General features: G+C 36.9%; 1 long non-coding RNA gene and 1 pseudogene across 1 annotated transcript; both read right to left on the bottom strand.

Annotated features, from left to right (window-relative positions):
* Positions 1–8,248: 8,248 nt before the first annotated feature.
* Positions 8,249–24,209, bottom strand: LOC118501880. Its single transcript, XR_004904542.1, has 2 exons — positions 24,174–24,209; positions 8,249–8,345 (listed from the first exon to the last, which is right to left on the bottom strand). It is a non-coding gene; the product is annotated as an uncharacterized LOC118501880 (long non-coding RNA).
* Positions 8,405–9,162, bottom strand: LOC114514868 (annotated as a pseudogene).
* Positions 24,210–25,299: the final 1,090 nt, after the last annotated feature.

The raw sequence follows: 25,299 nt of genomic DNA, 5'->3' as shown, positions 1-25,299 counted from the left end.
TAAATTGACAAGCCTTTAACCAGATTCACCAAGAAAAAAGAGAAAGTAAATAAATAAAATCAGAAACAAAAGAGGACAAATTACAACTCTCCCGATGCCACAGGAATACAAATGATTGTAAGAAATTAGTACAAACAACTATATGCCAAGAAATTTGAAAACCTGGGTGAAATAGACAAATTTTTAGAAACCTATAATCTCTCAAAACTGAATCAAAGAGAAGTAGAAGTCCTGAACAGATTGATAACAGCTAGTGAAAGTGAAGCAGTAATTAAAAAACTTCCTGCACACAAAAGCCCTGGGCCAGACATTTTCACCAGAGAATTTTACAAAATATTTAAGGAAGAGCTAACCCTATCCTTCTCTAGCTATTCCAAAGAACCTGAGAAGAGGGAAGACTCCCAAACTCTTTTTATGAGGCCAACATAATCCTAATTATAAAATCAGATAAAGATACCACAAAGAAAACTACAGGCCAATAATGCTGATGAATTTAGATGCTAAAATCCTCAACAAAATATTGGCAAACCAGTCCACCAATACATTAAAAAGATCATACACCATGATCAAGTAGGATTCATCCCAGGAATGCAAGGATGGTGCCATATTTGGAAATCAATAAACATAATACATCACATAAACAAAATGAAGGACAGAAATTACATGATCATATCAATAGTTGCAGAAAAAGCATTTGATATGTCACACAAGTCATTCATGATAAAAACACTCAGCAAAGTGGGAATAGAGGGAGCATACCTCAACATAATAAGGGCCGTGTACAAAAAACCTACACCAACATCATACTCAATGAGCAAAAACTAAAAGCTTTCCCCCTAAGATCAGCAACAAGACAAGATTTGTCTGCTTTCACCACTTCTATTCAACATAGTATTGGAAGTCCTAGCCATAGAGATCAGACAAGGAAAAGAAATAAAAGGCATCCAAATTGGAAAGGAGGAAGTAAAACTGTCATTGTTTTCAAATGACATTATATACATAGAGAACCCTATAAAGCCCACCAAAAAACTACTCAACTAATAACTGAATTTGGCAAAACAGTGAGATACAAAGTTAATATTCAGAAAATGAAGGCAGTTTGGTACACTACCAACAAAATATCAGAAACAAAAATTAGGGGGAAAAAACCCATATACTATAGCAACAAGAAAGATAAAGTACCTAGGGATAAACCTAACTAAGGAGGTTAAAGACCTGTACTCAGAAAACTATACAACACTGAAGAAAGAAATTAAGGAAGACACAAATAAATGGAAGCAGATAACATGCTCATGGATTGGAAGAATTAACATTAACATGTCCATACTACCCAAAGCACTTTATAGATTCAACACAATCCCTAGTAAAATACCAGTGGCATATTTCAAAGATAGAGAACAAACCTTTCAAAAATTGATATGGAACCATAAACAACCTGAATAGCCTCAGCAGTCTTGAGAAAGAAGAACAAAGCAAGAGGGGTCACAATACCTGATATCAAACTACATTAAAAGTCCACTGTAATAAAAAGAGTGTGGTACTTGCTTAAGAACATAGATCAATGGAACAGAATAGAGAGCCCCAAAATAAACCCAAGTCTTTTGTGCCATTTATGGCATAAAATGGAGTAAAAATCACCTCTTCAACAAATGGTGTTGGGAGATTAGAACAACTACATGCAGAAAAATGAAACTTGACCACCAACTTACACCATACATAAAAATAAATTCAAGATGGATGAAAGACTTAAATATGTCATGACACCATAAAAGTCCTAGAGGAGAACATAGGTTGGAAAATCTCAGATATTCCATGCAGCAATATTTTCACTAATGCCTTTCTTAGGGCAAGAGATATTAAAGGAAAGAGTAAACAAATGAGACTACATCAAATTAAAAAGCTTCTGCATGGCTAAAGAAAACATCAGCAAAATGAAAAGGAAACTAACCATATGGGAAAATATATTTGCCAACGATACCCTGGACAAAAGTTTGATCTCCAAAATAGATAAACAATTCACATGAATCCATACCAGGAAGACAAGCAATCCAATTAAAAAATGGGCAAAAGACCTAAACAGACACTTCTCCAAGTAGAACAGAGCCCATAGACATATGAAAGGATGCTCAACTCACTAGCCATCAAAGAGATGCACATTACAGCCACAATGAGATACCACCTCACACCAATAAGAATGGCCATCATTAACAAATTAGCAAACAACAAGTGCTGATGAGGTTGTGGAGGAAAGGGAACCCTAGTACATTGTTGGTGGGAATGTAGACTGGTGCAGCCATTGTGGAAAACAGTATGCAACTTCCTCAAAACCTAGAAATGGAACTGTCTTTTGACCTGGGTATTCCATTGATGGAATCCCTGGTGGATCCTAAGAATCCTGAAACACCAACTTGAAAGAACCTATGCACACCAATGTTCATAGCAGCATTATCTACAATAGCCAAAGTGCTGGAAACAGCCTAAGTGCCCATTGATAAATGAGTGGATAAAAACACTGTGGTACATTTACACAATGGAATTCTATGCAGCAGAAAGAAAGAAGGAACTCTTACCCTTTGCGACAGCATGGATGGAACTGGAGAGCGTTATGATAAGTGAAGTAAGTCAGGCAGTGAAAGACAAATACCATATGATCTCACCTAAAAGTGGAACCTAATCAACCAAAGAAATAAGTGAGCAAAATAGAACCAGAGACATGGAAATAAAGAACAAACTGACAATAACCAGAGAGCCAGGGGAAGGGGATAATGGGGGGAAGGGGATAACGGGGGAAAGAAGGGGAAGGGTTGTCAAGGAACATGTACAAAGGACCCATGGACAAACACAACCTGGGGGGAAGGGTTGAATGTGGGCGGGTGGGGTGTGGGTAGGGCAGGGGAGAGTAATGGGGGAAAAATGGGGACAAGTATAATTGAACAACAGTAAAAAAGTGAAATTACCTGCAAATTATTGGAAATTTTAACAATGTCAGAATGCTTTTGGTATAGTTATGAATTTTAGCTCCTCTAACCACTTATGCTTCTCTCACTCATTCTGTCACCATATCTCTCATGTTCAATGTTTTCACTCATCCATCTAGTCACTCACATCTTACCTGCACTTAGTACCATAACTTTCCTAGTTCATTGTGTAATCACACAGCCAGTCAAATGTATTCTTTATTACCTCTCCTTTGATTATTCTTTCATTTACAAAATTGGCAAAAGGTCAACCTTTTGAACAGTAGTTTAATGACTGTCGCTTGTTTTATGTACTCACAGATTATACATAGCCTTACTTTTCTGCTATTTAGTTTGACCACTAACTGCCAGGACATTTAAGTAGATATCCTTTTATGTTATTTTTATTTTTTATATCTGCATTTGAGGATATGTTTATTGATTTTTTTAGAGCAAGAGGAAGAGAGCAGAGAGAGAGAAGGAGAGAGAGGGAGAAACATCTATGTGAGTGAGAAACATTCATCAGTTGCCTCCCATATGTGCCCTGACTGGGAATCGAATTTGCAACCTAAGTATGTTTCCTGACCAGGGATCTATCCACAACCTTTTGGTGCAATAGGTGACATACACTCCAGCCAACTGAGCTACCTGGGCCTAGACATCCTTTTTGAAAATGGGCAGTTGCAAAGTCCCAGCCAGTTTTTTATAGAAAACAGATGATTAGCAGAACTGAGGGAGGGAGGTTAGGAAAAGACTGAATGAGGTGAGGAAGAGAGTATCTCTACTCCACACCATTCTACCCAGTTCAAAAAGCTTCATCCAAGTTTTGCTGGAGAATGTACAGGAAGACTAAATCACAGTATGTTGAAATCTTCTGGGGGAGAAAATCAGCATATGTTGTCATTTTGGTGTTTCTGATGAAATAGAGTATGGATGCACACATAGTCAGCATGGGCTACAGAAATGTCAGTGTATAATTATGGCATTTTTGCAAATGCACATCTTCCTTCTGCGCATCTGACAGCCTCGATTTCCTGTTTAATTGTTAGTTGGGAGTTTTATGCAAAGTAGTGAGTAGAAAATTTAAATACTAGCACAATTTTCTCATAATCATAAAGCATAATAATCTCTTACAAATTTAGGATTGGCTGGATTCCCAAACACTTAGAAAACATCTTAATTATGCTGTTCTTAGAAGGTCTTTCTATGTTACATTTGATTAGATCACATAATTCTCAGAACACAAACCTCTCTGTGCACTAATAAATTTTCCTGCTCAATTAATGGTACTTGGGTGGCTCCTCATTAATGTCCCTTGACACTACTAGGCTATGAGAAAAAGGGAGGTAGCTAACCCCTTTTCAAATTTCTCACACTACTTAGGAAAATCAGAGCAGCTGACAAAATTTCATCAGATACTCACTGAGATAACGAGCTCTGCTAGTGGCATACTTATGATGTCACTTTATATTCATTGACTTCCCTCCCCTAGGAACTGCTATAATGTCTCCACACTGCCACATTTCCTGGACAGCCCAGACCTGAGTGCCAAGAAGTGCTGTCGTCCTGGGGAAGCTCCTATCTCAGTGCAGTTACCAATACTCACCAAATCACTTTTCCCACCTGGTAAAACACAGCAGAATGCAGGAAATGATGAAAATGGGGATTACAAGATCTAACTTTTCCTTGGATTAGAAAAGATTCATAAAGTTACATATTTAAAAATATAAACAACAAGAATATTTTTGTTAATCTCCTATGAATAAGGTGTTGTTTTTCTCTAAATGCAAATATTTCCCCTGACCGGTGTGGCTCACTTGGTTATCGTGTAGTCCCATGAACCAAAAGGTCATAGGTTCCATTCCCACTCAAGGCACCTGCCTAGGTTACAGGTTCTGTCTCTGGTCAGGGCACCTGCGAGAGGCAACCAGTAGGTGTTTCTCTCCCTCTCTCTCTTCTTCCCTTCTTCTGTCTCTAAAATCAATAAGCATGTCCTGGGGTGAGGAAAGAAAAATAAGTAAGTAAGTAAGTAAGTAAATAAATAAATAAATGCAAATATCATATTTGAGAAAATAGAGTTATGATGACAATTCATGTACTTACCAATGAGTTGGGAATCATTCAGGCAGGGCTGTAGAGGGGTGAGGGGAGGAGGAAAACTGACTTTTCAGAATACTGGGAACATACAAGCAAAGATGTTCTTTGGGCAAGCCTGAGAGTTTTTTCTTTCTCTCCTGGGAAAATATGGCTATGCTCATATTTTATTTCCCCCCCAATTTTACTGGAATATGATTGATATATAGCACTATGTAAATTTAAGGGATACAGCATAATTTGATACATGTATCTATTGTAAAATGATTACCTCATTAAGTTTTTTGTTAACATCCATCATTTCACATACTTAACAATTTTTTCTTGTGATGAGAACTCTTAAGGTCTTCTCTTAGCACCTTTTAAATATACAATGTTTTTAACTACCACTACCATACTGTATATTATATCCTCAGAATTTATTTATCTTGTAAATGGGATTTTGACATTTGATCTATGACCTCCTTTACCTACCCTCCATCAATCTGTTCTCTGTTGCTATGAGTTGCTTTGGGTTTTTTTAGATTCCACATATAAGTGAGACCATGCAGTATTTGTCTTTCTCTGTTGGACTTATTTCAGTCAGTATATGCCCTCAAGGTTAATCTATGTTGTCACAAATGGCAGGATTTTTTTCATTCATAGCTAAGTAATACTCCATTTTGTGTGTGTGTACATCTCACATTTTCTTCGTCCAGTCATCAGTTGATGGACCCTTAGGTTGTTTCCATGTCTTGCCTATAGTAAATAATGCTGGAATGAGCAAGGGGTACAGATACCTTTTTGAGTTAGTGTTTTCTCTTTCTTTGAATAAATACTCAGAAGTGGAATTGCTGGATCATATGAAAATTCTATTTTTAATTTCTTTAGGAACCACCATACTGCTTTTCATAGTGGCTGCACCAACTTGTATTCTCCCCAGCAGTGCACATGGGTTCCCTTTTCTCCACAGCATCTCCAACACTCATTTCTCACCCATTTGATGACAGTCATTCTAATAGAAGTAACGTGATAACTCATTGTGGTTTTGATTTGCAATTCCCTGATGGTTAGTGATGCTGAGCAAGTTTTCATGTACTTGTCTATTTGAATATCTTCTCTGGAAAAATATCTATTCAGATCCTTTGTCCATGTTTTAATTGAATTATTTGTGGGGTTTTTGTCATTGTTGTTGAGTTCTATGCTTTCTTATATATTCTGGACATTAATCCCTTATCAGATATGTGGTTTGAAAATATTTTGTCCCATTCCATAGGTTGCATTTTCATTTTGTTAATAACTTCTTTTACTGTGAGGAAGATTTTAGTTTGATGTAGTCCCACTTGTTTACTTTGATTTTATTTCTTGTGTTTTAGGTGACATATCCAAAAATTATTGCCAAGACCAATGTCAAGGAGCTTTTCCTTATGTTTTCTTCTGGGAGTTTATGGTTTCAGGTCCTACATTTAAGTTTTTAATTTATTTTGAGTTAATATTTGTGAATGGGTATTGTGTGTGTGTGTGTGTGTGTGTGTATCTGTCTGAATATATAATATTCCAAGCACCATTTATTGAAGAGACTGTGTTTTCATTAGTGAGTAACCTAAAATTAATTTGGAACTACAAAAACCCTTGAGTATCCAAAGCAATCCTGAAAAAGAAGAACAAAGTTGGAGACACCATGCTTCCTGATTTCAAATTATATGATAAAGCTATAGTAATCCTAATAGTATGGTATTGGCATGAAAGCAGGCACATAGACCATGTAGCAGAATCAAAATCCCAGAAATACACACATGAGTATATGGTCAGCTAATGTTCAAGAAGGGATCCAAGAATACTCACTTGATTAAAAAAATTTCTTCAAAACAAGAATTCAAAAAAATGAGGAAAGGCTTAGGAGCCTCTTGGACAACTTTAAATGATCCAACATCTGAATCATAGGGGTGCCAGAAGGGGAAGTGGAAGAGCAAGATATTGAAAAATTATTTGAAAAAATAATGAAGGAAAAATTCCCCAATCTGGCAAAGGAAATAGACTTGCAAGTCCAGGAAGCTCAACAACTACACCTAAACAAAAACTAAAACAAACTTAGCAAACAACTAGAACAGGAACAGAACCACAGAAACGGAGATCACATGGAGGGTTATCAGCAGAGAGGGGTGGGGAGAATGGGGGAATAGATACAGGGAATAAGAAACATAAATGGTAGGTACAAAATAGACAGCGGGAGGTTAAGAATAGTATGGGAAATGTAGAAGCCAAAGAACTTATATGTACGACCCATGGACATGAACTAAAAGGGGTGATGCTTGTGGGAGGGGATGCAGGGCAGAGGAGGATAAAAGGGAGAAAAGAATAGGACAACTGAAATAGCATAATCAATAAAATATACCAAAAAGTTTTCTCAATAATAATATCTTAAATCATAATTTTATTTCTTTCAGAATGAAGATATGACCTCCAAATATAACAAAGCCGAGGCATAAGAACTACTGTCCTTTTACAATCCTAATAGATGCTTCCCTGTATGGCTTGGGTTATCTGTGGCTTCATCTAGGTAGTTATACATACTGGATATATTCATATTTCATATTTTTTGGTTAGTTAAATTAAGGTATTTAAAGTACATATGCACCCAATCACATTTTTTCCCCCATTGGTCTATAGCCCATCTGACGCGTTGCATTTTCCATGTAGCTTTATAAATATAAAAAGGTCATTTTATGTATCTGCAATATACTTCTTAACCTGCATTTAACTAAGTGATATATTGATGAAACAGATACTATGTTTGTTTTTCTGTACCTCAAATTCTAAAAAAGCAATTTAAGTTAGAAAGTATATATACTCTAGTTGTTCATATGGCAAATAATACAATAATTAATTAATGATAATACAAAAATAAATATAAGAATAAACTGTTTTTGCACAGTCACAAGTGCAAAATTGCTTTTGCCTTGCTGAATGATTGCTTCTAAACAGCATTTCAAAAGATTCTTGATAGTCGTAAGAGAATCTCTGGTCACTTATCTCTAATTTTAATATATAACATTATTGTTGAATATTGTTGACAGGCATGATTAAATGGTAAAATAAGACTTTTTCTTGTTTTGATGCTTGTTCTTATTTATTTGTTACTCTTACAAAATCTAATTTTTTGAAACTATTTTATTTACATATTTTTAGAGAGAGGGAAAGGGAGGGAGAAAGTGAAGGAGAGAAACATCAATATAATATTGGCTGCAAACCCCCAACTGCGGACCTGGCACCAAAACCCAGGCATGTGTCCTGACTGGGAATTGAACCAGTGACCTTTCAGTCTGCAGAACAACATCCAACCCACTGAGGCACACCCGTTAGGGCAGAAGATCTCATTTTTGACTGGATTCAGACTCAGAGGTTGAAATTCTCAGAGAGGATAGCCTACTACTCTTGGCAACCTGTTCCTGGTGTTTGTCTTTGGCCTCCTACATCCTCCTAACCACAATTTTATCATATTCTGCAGCCTCTTCCCTATTTTTCTTGGTACATTGTTTCTTCAGAGAAATGTACTGATGTTTGTGTTTCAGGACACATGGAGTAACAAGACACTGAATGTTGGGTGCTTTGGTCCCAAGTTCCTCATCTCTTTTGTTTAGGGGCTTTCTCACAACATGTTGGTGGGTGTGATCTTGAGAGAGATTGATTGAAGAGCCTGCCAATTCTGCTAAGCCTTTTGGGTTCCAGGTAATGAGGCACAATAGTATCAATGAGACCAGGAATATTTTTCTCCCTTTGTTCTTTTTTTTTTTTTTTTTTACAATGACCAAGTTAAAAACACTGAGATCAACATCCACAATACAGATTTGCATTTTCTCTCTCTAGTCCTTCTTACTCTATAATAGGAATGCCCCTTACTCAGTAGCAGGCAGACATGGCCGCAGGTCAAGAAACCCTGCTTTATGGGGAAACCTTGTCTGTTGTTCCTACCACTGATTTGAACCACATAACCCTTCAATTCTTCACCCAGAGCATCAGCAGCAACTTCTGTGGCCATATGCTTCTCATAAAAGGTATGAAGTTTGTATTTACCACCCACTTCAATGCATTTCTGCCAGCCAATGGCTGCGAAAGAGATATTCAGCTTCATCCTGATGTAGCCAATCCCTTTCAAGGCGCCTCAAGAAAGAGATAAAATAAGACTTTTTAATGTATGAAAAAAGATAGGGTTAATTGAAGTACATAGTAATAAAAAACATAATTATGTGACAATACTCAACAAATTTTTATATAAAACATGTTTTGAAACTGCATATAAATTTTAGTCTATATTTTTGAAATCATCTTAATCTCATGCTCAGATTAGTATTCTACATTAGAATTTTACAGATACAGCAAAATAAGTCCTTAAGAATTTTCAAGATTCCAAAAAAGAATAAAGCAGTAGACTTTTACAACTTCGTTAATCCTTAAAATCAAACACATAAGAAGTGTTTCTTTTTCTTATTAATGAAATCAATGACTCCATGGAAAACATCAGAATCTGAAACAAATAGTTTAATGATTTCTGGGGATTATTTATTAAAAAGATATTTTACTTTGAAAAACGTACTTTGTGGGGCATAAACTCTTTCTGTGTTGTACACATTAATTTAACCCACCCTTAATAAGAGTAGAAGAATTATTTATGGAGTAGAAAAGTTGTAATTTTTTTGTCATAAGCAAATCTGATACATTAATAACTCAAAATTCCTTCTTTTTGTCTCTCCTGATGGGTAGGTCAGACTTTTTCCATATACTCCCATGAATAAATGACTTCAATAAACTTAAAGATATTTTCCACATTTGTGGGATTGGAACTTCTTTTTAAATTTTATTTTAATTTTAATTGTTGTTCAAGTACAATTCTCTATCTTTTACTCCCATCCCAGCCCACCCACCAGCCCTCCCCACCTCCCTCCCATTTCCACCCACCCCTAGTTTTTGTCTATGTGTCTTTTATACTTGTTCCTGTAAATCCTTCCCCTTTTCCCCTGAAATTCCCTCCCCTCTCCCCTCTGGACACTGTCAGCCTGTTCTCTCTTTCAGTGTCTTCGTTTATATTTTGCTTATTTCTTTGTTTTGTTGTTTAGGTTCCTGTTAAAGGTGAGACCATATGGTATTTGTCTTTCACTGCCTGGCTTATTTCACTTAGCATAATGCTTTCCAGTTCAATCCAAGCTGTTGCAAAGAATAGGAGCTCTTTCTTTCTTTCTGCTGCATAGAATTCCATTGTGTAAATGTACCATAGTTTTTTGATCCATCCATTTACTGATGGGCACCTAGGTTGCTTCCAACACTTGGCTATTGTAAATTGTGCTGCTATGAACATTGGGATGAATAGGTTCTTTTGGACTGGTGTTTCAGGGTTCTTAGGATATAATCCTAGCAGTGGAATTGCTGGGTCAAAAGACAGCTCCATTTTTAGTTTTCTGAGGAAGTTCCATACTGTTTTCCATAGTGGCTGTACCAGTCTGCAATCTCACCAATAGTACACTAGGGTCCCATTTTCTCCACAACCTCTCCAACACTTGTTGTTTGTTGCTTTGTTTATGATGGCCATTCTAATCAGTGTGAAGTGGTATCTCATTGTGGTTTTAATTTATATCTCTCTGATAGCTAGTGATATTGACCATCTTTTCATGTGTCTCTGGATCCTCTGTGGGTTGGAATTTTTAAAAAAATTATTTTATTATTGTTCAAGTACAGATGTTTGCATTTATACCCCACCACTTTCCTCCCCAACACAGCCATCCCATCTCCTTTCCTGCTTCCACTCCCACTTGGTTTTGTCCATGTGTCCTTTATAGTTGTTCCTGAAAACCCTACCTCCCTTCACCTCCTTTATACCATCCCACCTTCCCTCTGGTTACTGTCAGATTGTTCTTATAACCAGAAATTGTCTTTTTTAATAGAAGTAAGGAGAGGTAGAAATACAAGTTCTTAAAAAGAGCTTTTATAAATAAAAATCTGTTTACACCAATAGACATCAATTATTCAGAAAAGATCTCAGTATATTGTGTATTTATCATAAAATATTTGCAATAAAAATAAACCATCTAAGTTATATGATACTATAACTACACCCTGTATGATGAAGGACTTACTGTATTTTTCCACACGTTGAGGTCAACCGCATAATGTACAAGTAGTGAAATCACTTCCAGCCACAAATATGCCTGAAAGTTTCCAGCTTCTGTTCCTTTTCATTTACTTGAATTGCTTTCCTCTGCAGTGATAAGAAAAACTTCAAAACTCTTAAAAGGGAATCTAAGGAAAATATTTTCTGTAAGAGAATTTTCAGGTATTTTTAAGGTTCCTTGGATGGCAGGAATAGTAAGAAGTATCTGTGATGCTTCACCAAATGACAGGCAAAGCCTTCCAATAATTTATGAACAAAGTAATTGATCAAAGAATCTAAAATATTTATATGCTGAAGATAATGTTTGTGCATTGTACATAAATAGACTCATAGAATTCACAAAGCAAAATGAGAACTTAGCAGTTACTCAACCAGCTATAAGCAAGAGTTATGAGTAATGTTTTTATGAAAGAAAGTAAAAATTTGGAGGAAGACATTTTCAATATAGCTAAGATAATTTTTAAGGGAGTTGGAAACAGGTCATGGGACAACTGAGAAGGGATAAGACTCTGAAACTACATGAAAGTTTGGGTGATGGGGCAGACAGCAAACTGACCAGTTGTTCTGCATTTTTATAAAAGACTAGGTATAAAAGAATGTCATCGATTACAAATAGAAAATATTCTATTTTGCTGTGAGGAAGAACTAATGGATTTAAGAAGCATAACACTTCAAAATTCATTTGAGCCTTGTAGCCCTATAATGCTAAATTAGAAAGCAATTAGTTCTGGGCAGTTAAGACCATCTATTAAAAGCAGAGGGCCATATGGTCCTCTGACGTTAAAACAGTGTTATATGTCTACTAAGTGAATTAAAATTCTCTCAAATGCCTCGTGTAATTGATTATAGGCCAAAGTATAACAGAAATGCTGTCAATCACATTTTGGGGTCAGCAAAGATTTTGATCTAGTTAACAGAAGAGAACAGATAAAGAGTATTTTTCAAAAAAGAAGTGAAAATTTCAAAATTTGTTTATCATTTTCTTATTAAAGAGTGTTGATTCTTCCTTTAGTACTGTGAAAATTAATAGGAACAAACCTTATTTAAAAAGGAGTCTGGGAGGCCAGAGGAGAAAATGGACATGCACATATCACTCACGTTTCCCTTTTGTTTCCTTTGTTTCTTTGGACACCACACGTGGGTTGCCACTAGATTGCATGTCTCAAATTGAAATTCTTTCTTGTTCCTGAGTAGGCCCATCTTGCAGTAGAAATATCCAGCTGTTTATTAGTTTAAGGTTAACAGTGACTTATAAAGTACTGGATAAAAAGTGCATAATCAAAACAAATAACATTTCAACAATTTTATCCAACTACCTTGAAAAATAAGAGTGAAGTTGGAGGAATTTTACTACTGTGTTATACCAAGACTTGTTAAAATGTGACAGTAATTAAACCATGAAGTAAAAGATTAACAAAACGGACTACATTAAATTAGAGAATTCTGCTCATTAAAAGGAAAACCACAAAGGGGAAGAATTTGCAATACCTATGACTGAAAAAAAAGCTCCTTAGTAAAATATGTAAAGAGTTCACAGACACCAAAGAAAAGGGGGCAAAAAACTTGGACAGCATTCACAAAAGAGGATATTGAAATGGGAAGTAAGCATTAAGCATATAAAAAATGTGTTCATACTCATTAATAATCAGGAAAATGCAAATTAAAACCATAATAAGTTACCATTACAGAACTATCAGAATACATAAAATTAAAAAAAAAAAAACTTACAGGCTTTGGAATAACTAGAACTCTAATACGTAGCTGGTAGGGGTGAAAGTATATACAGCACTTTGCCATTGTCTACCAAAGCTGACCACACCCATACTCTAAGACCCAGTGATTCTACTTCTAAATATATGCCCAAAGGAATGCAATCATACATGAACCAAGGGACATGGACAAGAATGCTCATAGCAGCACAATTTACAAGAGCCAAAAACTGCAAAAACCAATGTTTCTCAAAAGTAGAATAGATAAATCAATTGTAGTATATTCATACCATGGAATACTATAAAGCATGAAAATAAATTAGCTGCTAATGTATGCAATCACAAGAGTGAAACTGATAAGCACTTAATTAAATAAAAGAAGCTAGATACAAAAAATGTGTACCATAAGATTCTATTTATATATAACATTTAATAAAAGGCAAAACTAATCTATGGTTTTAGAAGTTAGGATAGGTAAGATTACTTTGGGGTAATAGGGTGCTGTTAGTAATTGGGAAGCAATGGATAGACTAGGAGGGGCTTAAGAGTTGGTAGTAATTTGATGTTTCTATAATGCATGGTGGTTATGTGGGGTACACTTTGTGCTAATTCAGCAAATTTACATTCAAGATTTTTACAGTTAGTTACACTTTAATGAAATATATAAGCATGTAAATTTTTGTAACACTTTAAATATATGTTAATATATGTCTGCAAGGCAATTATATTTCAGGTAAAATTTATATTTAAAGTATACAAAGAAGAGGTTAAGTAACACTACTAAATTTCTAACCATGAGCATAACCTATTATAGCTCAAGAAATACAAAGTTACATATAACTAAGAGGGGGAAAGTGACAGAAACAGATTTTAAAGAGATTTCACCAATTTGGACCAATAAACCAATGCTACAAGGTAAAGCTTAATAGGTATAAGAACAAAGTCATACTCATGTGTTTATGAAAACAACCTACCCTTAAAAAGTCAACAGCACATGAAAAGAAGCCTCCGTGCTATGAGAGGCTGAAGTGATTAAATGTTTAGATAGGAGCCCTTAATTGACTTCTGTTAACCTTTCTCTAAAGTAGCACTAAAGATGCTGCTAATCGAATGAAAATACCAAAAGTGCCCATCTATTGCCAAATTAGACAATTTTCTGAGACAATTTGCCATAAAGTATTTTTTAAAAAGCAGTGGAGCTGAATTAAGAATTGCAACTGCTACTGTGAGGCTATGTGGTCAGATGAAATGGAGCAAAGCTACTGGCAAAAATTAAGGCTGAAATCCAGCAATTTCTCCCTCACTTCCTGCCAAACAAAACAGAAAACAAAAGCATGCCCCATTCAGAGAACAGACAATGGCCTCCCTATTTGTTTCCCCTACTTTTACCAATAGTCCTTTTTCTAGATTGGGGATGGCAACTCTCTGAAAAGAAGGAAGGCAGTTGCATATGGGGTAGAGCATACTCTGAGTCTGGCAGAGTCTAGATGTGAAGAGTCCAGATAATAGTATATGTTAGGCCTTGGATTTGTGAGTGTCATCAAAGAATCTTTTCAGAGAAATAGACATTAGGCAAAGAGAAGTACCTGACACATTCCAAAGGAGACTCATGAAATGAAAATTGTTAGATTTTGATAAATGCTGTAAAGGTAATGGTATAAAGTAGCATGGTAACTAGGCACTGGTTAGGAGGATGGTGCTAAAATGGGGTGCTCAAGGAAGCTGTGAGAGAAAGGTGATTCTTGGGCTGAAGTCTGGAGGACACAATGGATCCAGCAAAAGGAGTGGAACATTCCTGGCAAGAAGAAACTAGTGCAAAGGCCATAATGCAAGAATTTCCTAACTCAGCATGTTTGAGGAACAGAAAGAAAGTTAATGTAAGTTAATTCATTGTTTCTTTTTTTTCCTTTTAAATTTGCCAATTGTGCCTAATGGTCTCATCTGCTACCACTTTGCTTTCCTTTTGAATTTTCGTTTGCTATCAAACATACTTTTGCTCCCAACTTGATGTCATTGTAAATTTAATTAAAATGTATTCTATTTTACATAGAAGCTATTGCTAATATTTTAAATAAGGCCAAAGGAGAGTAAGCTCAAAATAGAATCTATTCAAAGTCCTACTTCAGGGTAATATTCATTAATTACCAGTTTTGGGGGAGTCACAAATTTACATAACTACACAATTCTTCAAGTTGCCATTATTAATAATTATAATAATAACTGTGTCTGCAAACTACTAATGCATGAGAGCATGGGATCAGATTTTACACTCTAAACAACCTTCGAAGTATTGTGCATAAGAGGAACTTGGGCCTGAGAGAGTTAAATGAATTAATTGCCTGAGGACAATAACTAGGAACTGTGGAATAGTTAGTGCCCAGATACAGGTTTCTCTTGTTATCCGAAAGTGGAGCTTTCCTTTGAAACCTTTCAAATCTTTCCTGAGCTGAAATGGGGGAAAGCAAAGAAGCAATTACCTTACCACACATCTTGCTAACAGATGCATTGACTAAATCAAGATAAAGCACAGATGCTCACAGAGACAGTTCAAAGCTTTGGCAGCTTGAGGCTGAGAGGCCGAGTGTGGTTCCCAGGGAAGGAGCTTGGCAGGCCGCTCTAGCTGCTGCAGGTGAGTGCTGCCTCTTTTGCTCCCCACAAAAGAAATGCTACACTATCTGCCCATTTTGTCTTTATTTTGAAAAAGTAAAAATCATCTTCAGATTTCTTTTTTCAGTTAGTGAACACAGGTAGTAACTAATATAGGTCTTTCATAAAAGCAAATTTTCAAAACACAGAGGATACCTGTTTGTATGTGAGCCCAACTGCATGCAGTAGAATTTCCCAGAGTTTGATGGAAAGAGTTATTTCCTCCCTAAGGGTTGAGATTTCTTCAGATTATCTTGTTCTGGGCCCTATTAACTACCTGATGTTTTCAGCCATTGTCCATGCTCGGATAATTCTTAAACTAGATATCTATCATCCTGTTCACTCTTTAGCTAGAATATACCTTCCCCCTTTTCTCATCTCTTATCTACATATTTTTCTAAGACTCTTTACCATCTCATCTTTGAAACCTCTCCTTTGGTCCCACTCCAATAATACCCCTTTCCCAACTGCTGGCTAGCCAAGCTTGAGCAGAGCTGACCACTTAGTCCTTTCTTACAAGCTTTATAGATGTATAATGATTACCACTTTGTTTATGCTCATTTAGGAAGAATATGTGTCCTCTTGTTTCCAGTCCCTTCTCTCTTTGTTCCATGGTTCATCCTGTAGTGAGAACCCACACATACTGTAAATATAATGTCATCATTCTCTTTCCATAAGTTTTAATCATGTCTCAGCATGAAATTCAAACTGCCCAGCCTGACCCACAACAGACATTAAGTGAGATGATTTGTAAACAAGTGGGCTTCTGGTCAGAACTGGTCAGTAGTTACTCCTCTTCAGTCTCTGGACATGTTTAACTTCCTCCTCAGTTTCTAAAAAGTCAGATGGTAGAAGTTCTAAAATAGAATTAGCTTCATCTTTTAGTAACATGGTCTTGGAGATATGAAGCTGCCCAGGACTAGGGTGAGATAAGTGAGGTGCCCAGCACACAAAATGTCAGGAGGCTCCTGCTCTCAAGGAAATGCACATGCCAGCCACTGGGGGGAAGGAGGAAGTGCACAGACCTGACAGAATGGGCAAAGAATGTGAATCTATTTGTGTTTTGAGTGAATGTTTACAAAATGGCGATCTCAGCAGAGCAGGATTTTAATTATCAAGTAGAGAGGATGACTCGTTCATTCTGTGGATACCAGTCTGTTTTATTCCTTAGCCACTCTTGTTGTTGCCTAATGGGTTCATGAATGGAATGGCCATGGTGGCAGGGATGGAAGTTATGCTTCGGATCAGCAACACGGACTTCCACCCGCCAAAGCCGACCTGACTGCTGGCACTATTCAGTGCCCAACCTGCATCAGAGGCTAACACTGAGTACCAGCAATGGCACCATTCTCCAAAGTGATCAGCCAGTTGCCTGGTAGGCAGGTTGATTACTTTGGACTACCAACATAGGAGGGGTAGGGTTTTGTTTTCACATCAACAGATTATTACTCTGGATATGGTTTGCCTTCCCTACTTGCGATGCTACTGTCAAAACCACCATCCACGGACTTATAGAATGTCTTATCCACCATCATGATAGTTCATACATCATTACTTCTGATCAAGAAGGAACTCACTTCACAGTAAATGGAGTGTGACGATTGTTACCAGACTGAATTCATCTTTTACTCAGTAGTGCAGGTCCAATTACTCAGTAGTTGCCAGCCAAAAGACAGCTCTAAGAAGATATTATAAGAAGGAACTTTATTGCAAGCCTGTAAGCAGGAACACGCTGGGGATCACTCTAAGAGCAGTGCATCCCTGAACAAAGGATTAAACTCATCTTTGTTTAGGGAAATCACGTGGAAACATCAAGGTGAGCTTCATCATCACATGTATAGGTGGGGATATCCCTGTGCCTGCACAGTTAGCAAACATGCCTATACATATATTACATGTTCAAAAAATAGTGGAAGAATTCCCCACCCCACTCGCCGGGGGAAACATTTTAGGACTATATTGAGGGTGTAATGAGAAAGTTCATGAGGAGGTCAGTAGAGGGTCCTCCAGGCCACTTTGTCCAGCCCTAGCTGGTTTGAGCTGGATTAACCCTGTGGTTCTAAATCATTCCAGGAGTCTCCTAAAAAAAACAGGTCTGGCAATTGTTAAAGTCAAGGATGGCATAAGTATGGAAGAAAGTTTAACTAATTAAGTGTCAGCCTTTCTGTTAAACTGTTGGTAAACCTTTCAACATTTAGGGTGATCTAAATGAGTCCACAGGCTCATAAGCAATATTAACTCTTTCCTGACTTTTGTCCTAATATCTCAACCTCTGTCTGACCAAAACTTGCTTCCCCAACTAACATCTGTCATGGCAGGTTTGCTAACCAGGTAGTATAATTGAAGTACACTAAACCACACATATTTAAATGTACGATTATATATACCAAAGTTATATTGACAAATCTATACCTGAAAAGAAAGATGCCAACTTAGTAAAAGTTTGGATGCTTGGCAGGCATTTGTAGAAAACACATGTTATTTTTCCACCCTTTCTTCAAAGGCATTGCCACTTTCCTTTTACCCCAACCATAGCCATGGCGACAGGGATATATGATACTGGCCTTGCTGGTCATGTTACTCTCTCCCCTGGCATAGAGATGGGCATGTAACCCAAGACAAGCCTCTCGCTGTCAAGGTTAAAATGGAGCTGGCTTCTCTGCCACCTTTTATTTCCACATTTAGAGCCTTTGGGATGTGAGTACAGGAATGCTGGAAGCTTTGTTCCTCTATTGCACTTAGCATAAAGCTGACATGGAGAAAGGAAAGATGAAGGGAGAGAGAGAAGGAAGAAAGTCCAGAGAAAAGGAGACAGAAAGGAAAAGAGGATGAGAGAGAGAGAGAGAGAGAGAGAGAGAGAGAGAGAGAGAGAGAGAGGAAAGGTGGGAGAATGAAGACGAGAAAGAGAAAGGGAGGGGGGAGGGAAAGAGGGAGGAAAGAGACATACTTTGAACACATTGCCCTGGAATCCAGCTTCACCTCTGCCTTAACTGCAATGCTAATAAATTTCCTTCTTTGGCTTAAAATGATTTAGGTTTCTGTTATTTCCAATGGACAGTATCTGAATGATACAGTATTTATGTAGTGCCACTCTTTTAGACTAAGAAGAGAGGTGAGATTTGTATTATTCTCTTTTACTGGCTGCATTCTGTTTGCTTAGAAAGGTGTTCTTTTAATCCAGATTGGGTACTAAAAGATCCTTTAGTATGTATTTCTTTGAGGACTTTTCTCTCTCTTCTTGCATGTACTGTTTTTTTTTTTTTTTTTGTAAAGTTTCTTTGCCTTTTAGAATGTGGGCTATGTTATTTACTGGCTGTTTCAGTCCCTGATGGGTGGTAGGAATGAAAATTTAAAACAAGTTACAGAAATAATAATGTTTTCCTATTTTCATTTTCCCAGCCATACTATACTGGTTTGAGTGTGGGGTGACCCATGATTTTTTTCTCAATTGAGCCCTAATAATGCAGAAATCAGTAAAAATTTGCCCTAGATTCTTGGCACATCATGTTCTGTCCTTCCTCATTTATAATGCAGATATAAATGCATTATGTATGTATTTTATGAGTACTATCTCAAGATATTAATGGGAATTTCACAAAAGGTGAACCAAGTGGTGCTTGCACTCTTCCTTGCCACAATGGGAAGCCTGGAAACTTGATCTTCTGCAATACAAATTATGCCCTGTGTCCACCAGACTTGTAAGTCTGGAAACAATTAGACTTCCATTGGTATTTCTCCCTTATGGAAACTGGAAGTTGTGAAGACTTCCCTGATGGTGAAATATCAGTTGTCTTAAGAGGATAAATGAGAGACATTTCTGGGCAGATAGCCCACTGATGGGCCTGCTAACAAGGTCTACCAACTCTGAAAAGTCAGTCCTGCTTCCAAAAAGAGCAGATGAAGGAGGACGAATAACTGTGTTGGTCTGAAATGAAGAAAAACACATCTGAACAATAAAAAGCCTACAGAAAGCACCCCCAAACTAGACTCAGAGGGTTCTTCCATGTTGGCTTTCAGATATTTTTTCCTAGTTACTGACCTCCCATGACAGGTGCTAACTGGGAAGAGAAGTTACGGTCAGACAGAGGGTAAGAGGTTGGGAGAAAAGTCATGGAAGAAATACTTTGCTCTTGGGATATTTCTATTTGGAGCTTTAACATTTTTCTTTCTGGAAGTTCCAGGCTTTATAATTTGACCCTTTTTGTAAGAAAATATTGTTATTTGAATTTACCATTGTTGGAGGAACCTTGCCTAAGAGTTATATCATACTTCTGGAAATGTCTCATTACTCACCTAAAAGGAGTAGAAGAACCTATTTAAAGGCCAAAGTGCCTGTAGAAGGTGTTTACAGGGTTCATCTGGGAAGAATGCACAGGGAAGCCTGGCTCAGAAAGACTGGCTTCTGGCCCCACATTAACTACAGGGCTCTGAGAATTGCACCAGAATTCCAGCCGTATTCTTAACACTCATGTGGAAGGGAATGATACCATAAAATTTGAAGTCAGAATATTTGTTACAAATCCCAAAATACTCTTCCATTTTGTTTTGTCAGAAACTCTGCTTTCTATAATGGACTAGTTAAATATCTCACTAGCTTTATCTATATAACATTATGAATCTCTTTTATGTATGCACAGAGAAATTATTCTTGATGAATGGAATTGTAAATGAACAAATATTTATACTCTGTTAAATTCAAGATATGAAAGATTGCACAACAAACTTCTACTCTGTTATTTCTCCTCATTTTTGTATACCTTTCAACTAGACTAGGAGAATATGACATATTGATTATAATCATCTATGTAAAACTTTAAAAATTTTTGAACGTATGTGCATAAAGCACATTAAGTAATAATTAACTTCAGGTCAGCAAGATGGGAAACTTCACAGACCTCTAAAATAAGTATAGGTAAATTTACTAGAGAATTTTGAATCTAAATTTTAATTGATTTAGTAATAGTTCTAATCATTATTTATTAGGTAACTTAAAAATTATACTGTGCCTCACTGATGTTTCATAAATCTATTATTGATATAATGTACTTATTAAAGAAAATGAAAAAACTACTGCTAATCCTCATGACTCAGTCATAAATCTTTATGGTCTGCAGTAAAACACATTTCCAATAATGCTGAATATACTTCCCGGTGAATTTGATTCTCTCGGGCTTTAGCCGCTCCACATTCTTAAGATGATGATATATGTCCCCAAATGAACCAGATGTTCTTTTATACTCTGAAATGGATCTTATTAGAATGTGAGCAGTTGTGTTTGCTTTTCAGTATCTCTTGAGAGATTTATTTTTTCAAATAGTATAAATGCCAAGGATTTTCTTTCTTTTTTTTTTTTTTATTTCAATCATTGTTCAAGTACAGTTTTCTGCCCCCTACTCCCGTTTCAGCCCCTCCACCCAACCCTCCCCCCTTCCCCCCATTACCCCCCACCCTTAGTTTTTGTCCATGTGTCCTCCAAATTTGTTCCTGTAATCCCTACCCATTCCCCCCTGAAATTCCCTCTTCTCTCCCCTCTGGCCACTGTCAGACTATCCCCTATTTCAGTGTCTTTGGTTATATTTTGCTAGTTTTTTGTTTTGTTTTGTTTTGTTGTTTAGATTCCTGTTAAAGGTGATATCATGTGGTATTTGTCTTTCACTGCCTGGCTTGTTTCACTTAGCATAATGCTTTCCAGCTCCATCCATGCTGTTGCAAAGGGTATGAGCTCCTTCTTTCTTTCTGCTGTATAGAATTCCATTGTGTAAATGTACCATAGTTTTTTGATCCATTCATTTACTGATGGGCATCTAGGTTGCTTCCAGCACCTAGCTATTGTAAGTTGTGCTGCTATGAACATCGGGGTGCAAAGGTTCTTTTGTATTGGTGTTTTAGTGTTCTTAGGATAGAGTCCCAGCAATGGAATTGCTGGGTCAAAAGGCAGATCCATTTTTAGTTTTCTGAGGAAGTTCCAAACTGCTTTCCATAATGGTTGTGGATTTTCAATTACAGATTTACTTATGTGTTGAATCAGAGCAGAGCTCTATGAAGAGTTAGTCCTGAACAAAACGACTGAGGAAGTCAGAGCTATAGGGCCTGGGGACTGTGGCAGCAGTGTCCACATGCGGCCTTCCTCTGCCTTGTCCTGATGGACTTCCAAACATTCAGCAACTTATTTACAGCTTTTTAAAAATTTCCTTGGTAAAATTTGGGAGAATGATACAAAGAAAGTAAAGGTAAATTATTCTCCGCACTCCGAATCGATAATTGGACATTATAAAAAGTATAAGAGGACAAAATATATTTAAAGGAAGCATATATACACATGCAAAATAATTCAAGAGACTTCATTAAGATTATTTTTAACCAAAATTATTTTTATACAGAAAAATACATAGAATTTTCAGCATTACTCACTGAGTTAGACTTTCATGGATATTTGATACATATACAGATGTTAATAGCAATAAACCATAGGCTGGACTAAAAACGTGTTTTGTATATACTTATTTCCTCTATAGGGTACATATTATTTAATTACTTAAGACTCCTACTGGATCCGCAGGACTTCAAAGAGGTGCGGTCCTAATAAGGAATATATTACACTTCTTAATATAGGTTAATGAGGAGAATCTTTTTCAGTTATCTAGAGTATTGACTTCTACAGTAATAATTGGATAAATATGTATTGTGCAAACCTAAAGTAATAGATTCTTTCCTTCATTCACAAATGCTTATTGGCCATTTATTATGTGCCAGGCACACTTCTGGGTGCTGGTGACTCATGTGTGAACAAAATAAACATCCTTGCCTCTGTGGCACCAACATTTAAGTGTGATGGAGAAACAAGAAACCAAATAGAAAGTGACATGGCATTTGAAGGGACAGGCGCTCTGGGAAGATGTAGAGTGGTGGAGGGGGACCTGGAGATGTAGGGGTGAGGCCATCAAGACTAGAAGGAGGTGAGGGAGTTGCCACTTGGGGTGTGCAGCCTAGGAGTTTCCTGGCCACGGGGCAGAGCAGAAGCCATTGTCTTATGTCAGAAGTGGCAAGTTTAAGGTTCTTTGAGAGCCAGCATCTCGGGAACATGCGACATGGGGACAGAGAGCAGGAAAACAGGTCAAGCAGGAAGGGACAGCCCAGCAGCATGGGGACTTATAGGCCGTGGAAGGACCTGCTTTTTATTCTGCAGGAGGCAGGAGGCTTGGAAGGGTTTTGAGGAGAAAGCAGCATCATAAGGCTCTGACCTGTATTTTAACAGGATTACTCTAAATTGGCCTTTTTCACTTAATTTTTTTAAAAGAGTATGGTATATTTTTGGTATTAATATCATTTTTTATAGAAAACTTACTCTTATCATTTTCTAGCATGATTTTGAAATCACATATGGGTCCTTCACATAATAGGAAATGTACCAATACTTTATTACTGGTATAAAAACATTCAGGATTATGATGAATCTATGCAATATAAAATTTTTTTCAGTGAATTTTTTAGTATTTATATATGGTTATAGTATATCAGATTAAAAGCTTTGCTCTTAAGTTTCCCTGATATCATTGTTCAAAAATCATTTACAAAAATTAGCCAAATAAAGCACTTCACTTTTTATTATAGTACAATAAATTCATGTGACACTTGCATATGCTCAATGAAATAAAAATGTTGATTTCTCTCCAGTCACAAGTTTTTTCATGAGAAATGTGAAATGTGAATTTACTACTGAATCAGTCAGTGGAATTTAGGTTCCATTAAGGGCGAGTTGCAGGCCCTTTTGATGGGGATTAAAAAGTAGAAATTTGACATAGAATAATGAATAATAGAATTCAAAAAATGGTGGGAACCTGAAGAATATTTACGTTTTCCTCCTTGAATTCTCCTGTTACCTTTGCTCTATCATTTTTGTGGATTCTTCCTCCCTGGTCTGACTTTTTTAAAAAACAGATTTATTGGCATATAATTCATGTAGCATACAATTCATCCACTTAAATTCTATAATTCAATGGTTTTTGGTATAGTCACATTGTTGTCTTGCCTGATTATAATGCTACCCAAGTTCCCCATTAGTACTTTTCACTCCCTGCAGTTCACCCAGCCCCTTTCCTCAATCCAACCTCCAAACCTGTTCCAACTGTGTTCCTTCTCCTGTGAGAAGTTCAATTAATAGCATCACCCACATGTTTCAGTCAAGCTAGCAAACCCAGGTTGAATAGATGTCATGTTTCTCCTCTCACAGTGTTAAAATCCAGTTGATTCTGCCTTTGAAATGTGTTTCAAAGCTCTCCGCTCCAAACCTTGTTTCGGGCCTCTGTGGTTCTCACTTGGATTGTTACAAAGGCCTCCCAAATAACTCCCGACCAGCTCATCCTTCCTTACAACTATCTGCGAGTACTCTTGTCCTCACCTTGCTGAACCCAAGTCTGATCACCTTTCTCTTCTATCTCAAAACATGTTTTTATTTGTTTGTTTGTTTTTGTTTATTTTTTAAAGATTTTATTTATTTATTTTTAGAGAAAGGGGATGGGGGAGAGAGGGAGAGAACCATCAATGTGTGGTTGCCTTTCACACACCCCTCTGGGAACCTGGCCTGCAACTGAGGCACATGCCCTGACTGGGAATTGAATGGGCAACCCTTTGGTTAGCAGGCCAGCACTCAATCCACTGAGCTACACCAGCCAGGGCTATCTTAAACCTTTTTGTATTTTCCAGTGACTGGAAAATTCTTACTGACTTTCCAGGTCATTCACCGCTGGCCTCAGTCTATACTTTTTGTCTCATTGCTACCCCTTCTCTTGTCACACATCCTAAAAACTCTAGCCACTGTGTTCCACACCACCAGACACAGTGTATTTATGCACATGGACACTGTTGTACATCTTTTTATCATAATTGCTCCCTTTCTTTTCTCTGACTAGAGAATGTTTTCCATATCCTTCACATACCAAACATGATTTCAGCATGATGAGACATTTTCTGAATACCCAAATTTGTGTTTCTAGAACCATTAAGCAGCCACTGCACTGTGTACAAACTTCTTTTTCTGCATGTATATTATGTCACAAAATGTCTGTTTCAATTGTTAGGGAACACATTTCAACACCAGGGACTGTCCTTTCTAAGTCAGTTCCTGGCTCACTTCACAGTGCACAGTGGGATTCAATATGAAACGCTGAGTGAAGGAAAGCTAGTATCCACTCCAAGTATGTCTTCATTATAAATGATGTCACATTTTTCAGGAACTACCTCTTTGGTACTGGTCAGGTTTGGGATTTTTAACTCTTTGCAGATTTTGCTCCTTTTTCATTTCTTCAGTATTTAAGAATAGTCTTCCCACTAAGCAGAAAGCAAGGCTTCTGGTCTGCTTTTGAGACTAAGATAGTTCAGAAATAAGCAGGAGAAGGAATGTGCCCCTTCTTTGGGCACTAAGGCCCCTAGTATCCTGCTATCCTTCCAGCCCAGGAGGTCAGTGAGGAGAAGGATGGGGGAAAAAAGTTGCAAGGTAAGACTAAACGTGAGAGTAATTTATTGAAATTTTGAAAAGAGTAAAGATGAAGAGAATAGTGATATACTATGAATGTGACATTAGATTTTAAGCATAATTATATTTAAAAAATCCATTCCTCTGTAAGTGCTTATACTGTAACAACCAGATGGTATATTCTGTTTTTTAAAAATTACAGTCTGTACATTTAAGCTGGCTTTATGAGGAGTTATTTGGGTTTTTATTTTTACCCTCATCCAAGAACATTTTTTCATT

The sequence above is a fragment of the Phyllostomus discolor genome, chromosome 7, assembly GCF_004126475.2.
Source record: "Phyllostomus discolor isolate MPI-MPIP mPhyDis1 chromosome 7, mPhyDis1.pri.v3, whole genome shotgun sequence".
Classification (NCBI taxonomy): Eukaryota; Metazoa; Chordata; class Mammalia; order Chiroptera; family Phyllostomidae; genus Phyllostomus; species Phyllostomus discolor.
The sequence above is the reverse complement of the archived record's forward strand: the minus strand, read 5'-3'. Positions and strand labels throughout refer to the sequence as shown.